Here is a 9,209-nt window from a genome sequence, read left to right as displayed (position 1 = left end):
CTACTTGATTTGTGAATGTCAACTGCTGGCTTATAGATTATGAATCGGTGCCTTATATCACATTTCAGGTGTGACCCCAGATGTAGACGGTGTGGAAGAAACATTTCTTTCTAATGCAGGCAGGGGTCAATAATCCAGTGAGGTGGGGCTAGGTACAGAACGTCAGGGCAGGGCAGGCAGAACGGTCAAAACTAGGAAGGAGCAGGGGAACAAACGTTGGTAGGTTTTACAAACAAAACAAACTGGATAATAGGCGACACCTTGAGGGGGGTGGAGACAAGCACAAAGACGGGTGAAACAGATCAATGATGAAAACTATCATTGTTAGACTTTGTGGCCCAGATTTGAGAAATGATTCATTAAGCCTGAGCTGAGGTTTCTAAAGTTTACTTAAACACATTTGACTTTTCATTAACATGTTGACCTATTTTCAGCTCAAAAGGCAACGTCAGCCTTGAAAATACTAATTTGCTTCCATCCATAACCTGTGGAGCCCGACGACATGGTGACCTTGTGCTTCAGACCCCTGAACAACAGTCAAGACCAACCACTAACAGACGTGGCTCAAGACTGGCAGCCAAGAAAAATAAAACACAAGGTCAACCATCAAGATGTGGATGAAGAGCTGCTTGCGTTTGTCAGGAAGCCAATCCCTTCTGCTGCTATCTTGAAGGATGAGGCATTTGTGCACTTGTGCCAGAGCTGAAGTAAATAGGAAGAAACAAGGGACGTCTGAAAGTGCAACTACTATTTATTGTAAACTATCAAGAAAAGGCGCTAACAACATTGAACCAATGATATTACTTTGGGGGAGGGACAGAGTTTGTTTTGATATTTCAACCTACTTGTCCTGATCGTGTTAGGTGTGGATGGACAAAATCACCATGCGGACGCAAGCGCGTGCCGAGTGTAGTCAGCATGTTGTGTTAACACTATGGTTTTGGCGTGCGCTCATGAAAATGTCACTGGACTTTAGCAAGACAACATATGAAGCATCTTTATTTGCTCTGCACTGGACCAAGATCCATTGAACTTGAGTGAAAGTCCTTGAACCAAAGTTAATGTTTGATCTGCATGTACATATATACCTATTAGCATTGTGTCTAACTGTCCAGTGTTGAGATGGAGATGAGTGGCCTCCTGAGTGTTCTGCTGGTCACATCAGCAGCCTTGCTGTTTATAGCTAACGGACAGAGCAACTATGATATGTTGAGGGATGTTGACAAGAAACATGTTGACATGGCTATAAGATATGCAAATAAGAATAGTGCGATTCAGAAATACAATCCAAAAGAGCACCTCAATTTTTTTCAAGTTATTGGACAATCTGAGGTAAGATTTAAATTATTATTATTATTTTTTCATGTATGATTCACTGTTTATCATAAATATGATAAATGGCTCCTTCCATCTTTGTCTACAGACCAAGGCTGGGGAATTTAAAATCAACTTGTTGTTGAAAGCAACAGACTGCCCTAAGGCCAGTAGTGATAGTGAACATGAACATCGCCCTGAATGTAGCTTTAAATCCAGAAGGGTGAGTAGTTCAGATCCTCCATGTGTCTTATATCCTCTTATCGCTTGGTAACATGCCATAGCTGTGAGTCTTAAATATCCACATACTATTTGAAATAGTTTTCTTTGTAAAGGATAAGGATACATTCAACTCCATGCTCTGGTTTAGAGCAGTGCTTCATGGTAGTAGTAAGGATCCTCCATGTACGTGATTAGAGTTGTAGCCCTCTGTGATCATTTCTGATTTGTAGATAGTGAAGCTGAAGCACAAGAGTAGATTTCAGTTTAAATATTGAATTTACCTCGACTCTGGACTATGAAGGAGGTCAGTACAAGCTCACCCATGTCCAAATGCAGGAATTCAGTGTTTAGGGCTCCCATGTGGCGCAGCGGTGTCACTACAGTCCCTGGTTTGAATCCAGGTTGTATCACATCCGGCCGTGATTGGGAGACCCATAGGGCGGCACACAATTGGCCCAGCATTGTCCGGGTTTGGCCGTCATTGTAAATAAGAATTTGTTCAACTGACTTGCCTAGGTAAATAAAGGTTAAATGTAACAACAACGTCTATACATGTTTACTTAATGTGCTTTCTCTGTCTCTGCAGCCTTATATAAACTGTGTTGTTTGCAGAAAAGACTTCCATGACCCCTACATTGACTGTGTTCTCCACAAAGATGTGAAGAAGGTAATGAGCTTCAAAACATGTCGTACACAAAAAAAATACTTCTACTTTAAAAATACACATTTTGTTCAATTCTAATTTCATAAACTTTTTCTCCTAACAAAAATCATTATTTTCAGCAAGATAACATCCGATATGACAAGTGTTCATCTCTTCAACGTGGAGTGCTTACACCTTTATCCTTACGTGCCGAAGAAGACCTTCAGACTGGATGCCTTGGCTGTTTCTGATAACTAATGAAAGAACGTGTACTGATGATCAGAGGCCGTCCTTATAAAGCACTTATAAAGCATTTATAATGTAGCCTTTTGGGAGTTTCGGTTGGGATTTTCAAAACAATACAATTGTCTCAAATACTATTTTGAATCCCTTATATTATCGTATTCCACGTAGATAAATATTCTTAAACGTACCCTCCTTTGCTGGTACTCCACATATATTTTAAGAAAAAGTGAGAACAGTCTGCTACTTAAGATTCACATGGATTACCCCACAACTTATTTCAATGTTGTACATTTACGAAATAATATTACTGTTGAAAGTAAAGCTTACTCTAATTTAACCAGTATGAGGGGTGAAATAAGGATGTTATTGGATTCTTTTTTTCTAAATCTTTGTTTTACCATTTTGGGAAGAAAATTGCCTGTATGTCTTGCAGTGTAAAATGATTGCAGCTCTGTTTCTACTTCTCTCAGGGCAGCCAAGTCTGCCTGTGACTGCAGATCACTACTAGGTTTTTATAGGTAACATAATGAACTTAGGGTCTGGTCCCTATGGCCAGGCTGTGTTCACTGAGTCTGCACATTGTCAATTCAGTATGTTCCTTAGTCACTGTGAACATATGTCTGTAGACCAAACGGCATTAAAGTTTGCTTTGGGTTTTGGGAGGTCAACAACCTTCTGGTTGGAGCTGGTATCGGGTTATTGTCTACAGAAGGACAAAACGGGCATTAGTTGCTATATTTAATTATGAATGCATTCATTTTTGGGGGGGGTAATTGTTTTTCTTTCAAGTTGTATTGTTTAAGATTAACTAAGAGAACTGCAGGCCACCATGGACGGCTACATTTCAGGTGTAGAGGTGGGTGTTTGTATTTTCCAACAAGCCACTGTGCTCTCCTCTTTCACTCATCTGCCTTTTTTATTCTGTCACACCCCAGCTGGGGCCTTTGGACCTTAACTGCTGATCCTTTTTCCAAATATAGTGTTGGACAGCATGCATTCTTGTCCCAGCCAACGTGTCAAGCTGCCTTATCCAGCCTATGTAGCTGTGAAAACCAAAATAAAGAATTAGCCGATATATACACAAACACACACACATAGTGGATAACAAATATTCAGGTACGTAAAAAGTTGTTGATATAAAAATACATTTTCAAACAAGTTAACTTTGTTTAAATTCTGTGTTGTTATAGAGTGCATTGGTCACAGTCCCAAAGCCAGCCCTCTGTAAAGCTCTATCCAGTAGTAGATCTTAGGAAACTGGGACTATCCCGAACTTCAAGTGAAGGTGTGCAGCAACCAATCAGAGATTAGTGGGCGTCCGTGACTCCCTGCTGTCACCTCTCGTATCAATAGTTACTGGAGTTGTAATTCTAGTTGTATGAGTGGAGCTCTGCTCCTAGTGGTTTATCCCACTGCCTAGGGAGTGAATAGCCTGTGAAAAATTATGCACACACTTGCAGCCAATGGGAGTACAGGTGTCCCTTCCTCCCATTATCTTCAGTGAAACTGGGGGTCGGCAGGGCCTTAAGTCCTATGGGGCTTCACTCACAGAACTGGAGTTACAACTCTGGTAACTATATGTTCTACATAGGGGAGCTCATTTGATTTACACAACATGCCTACCATTTTGAAACAAACAAGAAATAAAAACATGTGCAAAACTATTCGCCACCTTTTGGCAGCAATTACACCCCAAGAGACTTGTAGCTATGTCTCTATAAGCTTGGTACATCTAGCCACTGGTAATTTTGCTCATTCTTCAAGACCAATCTGGATGCGTTCCGCTGGTATGCAGCAATCTTTAAGTCATAGCACAGATTCTCAATTGGATTTAGGTCCGGGCTTTGACTAGGCCATTCCAAGACATTGAAATGTTTCCCCTTCAACCAGTCGAGTGTTGCTTTAGCGTCATTGTCCTGCTGGAAGGTGGACCTCCATCCCAGTCTCAAATCTCGTTGATTGAAACCGGTTTCCCTGTATTTAGCGCATCCAGCATTCCTTCTATTTTGATCAGTTTCCCGGCCCCTGACGATTTGAAAAATATCGCCACCACCTTGCTTCACTGTGGGGATGGTGTTCTACGGTTGATGAGGTGTTGTGTTTGCGACAGATATAGCGTTTTTCGTTGATGGCCAAAAAGCTCAATCTTAGTCTCATCTGACCAGAGTACCTTCTTCCATATGTTTGGGTGGTCTCCCACATGTCTTTTGGCGAACACCAAATGTGTTTGCTAATTTATGGCTTTTTCTGGCCACATACTGTAAAGCCCAGCTCTGTGGAGTGTACGCCTTAAAGTGGTCCTATGGACAGATACTCCAATCTCTGCTTTGCAGCTCCTTCAGGGTAATCTTTGGTCTCTTTGGTGGGCGGCCCTCTCTTGGCAGGTTTGTTGTGGTGCCATATTCTTAAACATTTTTAATAATGGATTTAATGGTGCTCTGTGGGATGTTCACAGTTTTTGATTTTTTTTTGAATAACCCAACCCTGATCTGTACTTGTCCACAACTTTGTCCCTGACCTGTTTGGAGAGATTCTTGGTCTTCACGGTGCCGCTTGTTTGGTGGTGTTGCAGACTCCGGGGCCTTTCAGAATGTGTGTGTGTGTATATACACTTAGATTGCACACAATTAAATAAAAGTTCACCTATGTGACTTCTGAGGGTAATTGGTTGCACCAGATCTTAAGGGGTGAATACATATGCACGCACCACTTTAAGTAATTTTTTTCATTTCACTTCAACAATTGACTCTTTTTTGTGTGTGTCCATTACATGAAATCCAAATAAAATCCATTTACATTACAGGTTGTAATGCAATAAAAGGAAAACCGCCAAGGGGGATGAATACTTTTGCAAGGTACTGTAGTCATTCTGATGGAAACCCTGTCCATTGGTCCTTAATTCTAACCTTCACAGTACAGGCTGAACCAACTTAGAAGACTTTCTCAGTGTAACCCACCACACTCAGTCCATAGGCAAAGCTAATGATTCGTGGACAGAATATAGGCCTGACATTCCCTACTGACAAAGTCAAACGGAGCTCATGTCGCATGTATCTCTCCTTTTGCCATAAAGAGCGGACCGAATGGGAACCCAGCCCAATAGTCCCGCATCTTTACTTAACTCAAGTTCTCCCTTCAGCCACGTTGAGTACAGAACGAGCTAGATGACATGTCCAACAGGTGAAGACCACGACGCCGCTGCATAAATATCCTCTCCCCCAGTTCCTCTGAAAAGGGCCATAGACGCCACTACTCCATGAGTGGAGTGGGCTCTTACTTACTTAGGTATTGGTACACCAGGCACAAGCGATGAAGTCTCTCCTCTGCATGGGGAGGGGAGAATAAAGTCCATAGCTCAACGGTCTGTATGAGGTCTATGGTCTAGACCTGTATGAGGTCTTAACCTTCACTAGAGTGACTGAAGACTGTGGCGGATGAGCGCTGCTTGTCAAACATGAACTGTAGGAATGAGGGCACGCTTTCGACCTGACAGCACACGGGAGCCACATTCTCTGTGGTACACCATTGTGAAGACACGTTCTATCTGCTACGCAAGTGGTTCTGATTACTGAATCAGTTGGCACTCTAACCTGACCCTCTCAGGGGCAATTGCTCTATCATGCCTGCATCCTCTTTGTGGAATTGGCCATGATGGTGCAATGAACATTTGAGTAATTTCTGCGTACCACGGAGCCCGTTTGGAGATCGGGAACTATCAATATGATTGACAGCTCTCCTGTTCTCACGTGGGCTTGCAGTGATGGAAATGCGTACAGGGGAACATCTGGCCACTGGTGCGCAAAAGCATCTATCCTTAGTAGTGGTTCGTCCTGGGCTCGTAGAGAGAAATATAGGAGACATTGCACATTCACACATGAAGAGAACAGATCCACCACTGCTCTCCAGAACCATTCCCATATTTGGACAACTCTGGGGAGCAGCTGCCACTCGTCTAGGAGACCCCCTCGAAACATGAGGTCTGCGCCGACGTTCTGATAGCCTGGAATGTGTGCTGCTGTCAACGAGTGAAGGTGCTCGTGAGCCCACAGCCACAATTCCTCCGCCAACCGGTGGAGTGCAGGAGACCTGACTCCCCCTTGGCGATATATGTAGGCTACTGTAGTTCGGTTGTCCGACTAGACCAGCACGTCGTGGCCCGATAGGGTAGACATGAAGTGGGTCATAACCAGTAGAACGATCTCCAGTTCCAGAAGGTTGATGTGGGGTCCCGAGGGTGGCCACACACTAACTACCCGAGCCTGACAAGTCCCTCCCCATCCAGTCAGACAAGTGTCTGTATACCAATAAGAAAGGAGGACCAAGGTACTCTTCATATAATTGATTAAAATGCCTTTATTAGTATAGCATGTTCAATAGAAACAAAGTTTTTTTTTTTTACCGACGCGTTTCAGCTGCATGGCCTTCGTCAGGGAGTATAAACAAAAGGAATACAAGGTCCTCTTTTTAATAGCTTTTCAATTACCCCTAATTGGAAGAGGGAGTGGTTACACAATTAATTGGACACACCTAGTAAGCAATACTATAGCTATGTTGTCATAAAAATACAACTCCAACCTAGAAGTATCAGAACACTGAAAAGTAGTTATAACCTGTCTAGGACCCCCCCCAACTTTCACACATTAACAAGTCCAATACAGCAAATGAAATAAACATCTTGTTAATCTACCTATCGTGTCTGATTTTTTAAATGTTTTACAGTGAAAACACAACATACGCTGCTCAAAAAAATAAAGGGAACACTTAAACACAATGTAACTCCAAGTCAATCACACTTCTGTGAAATCAAACTGTCAACTTAGGAAGCAACACTGATTGACAAATTTCACATGCAGTTGTGCAAATGGAATAGACAACAGGTGGAAATTATAGGCAATTAGCAAGACACCCCCAATAAAGGAGTGGTTCTGCAGGTGGTGACCACAGACCACTTCTCAGTTCCTATGCTTCCTGGCTGATGTTTTGGTCACATTTGAATGCTGGCGGTGCTTTCACTCTAGTGGTAGCATGAGACTGAGTCTACAACCCACACAAGTGGCTCAGGTAGTGCAGCTCATCCAGGAGAGCTGTGGCAAGAAGGTTTGCGGTGTCTGTCAGCGTAGTGTCCAGAGCATGGAGGCGCTACCAGGAGACAGGCCAGTCAGTACATCAGGAGATGTGGAGGAGGCCGTAGGAGGGCAACAACCCAGCAGCAGGACCGCTACCTCCGCCTTTGTGCAAGGAGGAGCAGGAGGAGCACTGCCAGAGCCCTGCAAAATTACCTCCAGCAGGCCACAAATGTGCATGCGTCTGCTCAAACGGTCAGAAACAGACTCCATGAGGGTGGTATGAGGGCCCGACGTCCACAGGTGGGGATTGTGCTTACAGCCCAACACCGTGCAGGACGTTTGGCATTTGCCAGAGAACACCAAGATTGGCAAATTCGCCACTGGTGCCCTGTACTTTTCACAGATAAAAGCAGGTTCACACTGAGCACATGTGACAGACGTGAGTCTGGTTTGGCGGTGGGTCAGTCATGGTGTGGGGTGGCATTTATTTGGGGGGGCCGCACAGCCCTCCATGTGCTCGCCAGAGGTAGCCTGACTGCCATTAGGTACCGAGATGAGATCCTCAGACCCGTTGTGAGACCATATGCTGGTGCGGTTGGCCCTGGGTTCCTCCTAATGCAAGACCTCATGTGGCTGGAGTGTGTCAGCAGTTCCTGCAAGAGGATGACATTGATGCTATGGACTGGCCCACCTGTTCCCCAGGCCTGAATCCAATTGAGCACATCATGTCTCGCTCCATCCACCAACGCCACATTGCACCACAGACTGTCCAGGAGTTGGCGGATGCTTTAGTCCAGGTCTGGGAGGAGATTCCTCAGGAGACCATCCGCCACCTCATCAGGAGCATGCCCAGGTGTTGTAGGGAGGTCATACAGGCACGTGGAGGCCACACACACTACTGAGCCTCATTTTGACTTGTTTTAAGGACATTACATCAAAGTTGGATCAGCCTGTAGTGTGGTTTTCCACTTTAATTTTGAGTGTGACTCCAAATCCAGACCTCCATTTGATTTCCATTGATAATTTGTGTGATTTTGTTGTCAGCACATTCAACTATGTAAAGAAAGTATTTAATAAGGATGTGTTATTTTAGTGTTCCCTTTATTTTTTTGAGCAGTGTATTTTGCTTCAAACATCCGGTGATTTTGCAGAGAGCCACATCATTTTACAGAAATACTCATAATAAACATTGATAAAAGATAGAAGTATTATACATGGAACTTCAGAAACTTATCCTTAACCTCACGGGTAGAGGACAAAAATGCATTTTGCCCCCCAGGATAGGGAGGAGGATCGTGAGAGAAGCAAGAAAATTCCCAAGAATCACTGTGAAAGAATTGCAGGCCTTGGTGGCGTCTTGGGGTCATCAGGTTTAAAAAAAAAAAAAAAGCACCATCAGATGCCACCTCCACAACCACAGGCTCTTTGGAAGGGTTGCCAGAAGAAAGCCCTAATGACCCCAAGACACAGATGCAAGTTCTTGGAGTTTGCCAAACATCATTTAAATTATGACTGGAAGAAGGTGCTCTGGTCAGATACAGCATCGGCATGTTTGGACCAAAAAGCTCCATTTTTGTCTCATCAGACCACATGACCTTCTCCCATTCCTCCTCTGGATCATCCAGATGGTCATTGGCAAACTTCAGACGGGCCTGGACATGCGCTGGCTTGAGCAGGGGGACATTGCGTGCGCTGCCGGTTTTTAATCCATGACAGCG

At 43.9% G+C, this 9,209-nt stretch overlaps 1 long non-coding RNA gene across 1 annotated transcript; it reads left to right on the top strand.

Annotated features, from left to right (window-relative positions):
* The first annotated feature begins 1,101 nt into the window (after positions 1-1,101).
* On the top strand, positions 1,102-5,272 carry LOC135563071 (uncharacterized). The gene is made up of 4 exons (XR_010460268.1): positions 1,102-1,332; positions 1,424-1,537; positions 2,123-2,203; positions 2,320-5,272. It is a non-coding gene; the product is annotated as an uncharacterized LOC135563071 (long non-coding RNA).
* The last annotated feature ends 3,937 nt before the right edge of the window (positions 5,273-9,209 follow it).

This window comes from Oncorhynchus nerka, linkage group LG20 (genome assembly GCF_034236695.1).
Source record: "Oncorhynchus nerka isolate Pitt River linkage group LG20, Oner_Uvic_2.0, whole genome shotgun sequence".
In the NCBI taxonomy this organism is placed as follows: Eukaryota; Metazoa; Chordata; class Actinopteri; order Salmoniformes; family Salmonidae; genus Oncorhynchus; species Oncorhynchus nerka.
Note: the sequence above shows the minus strand (reverse complement) of the source record. Positions and strands in the feature narration are given on the sequence as shown.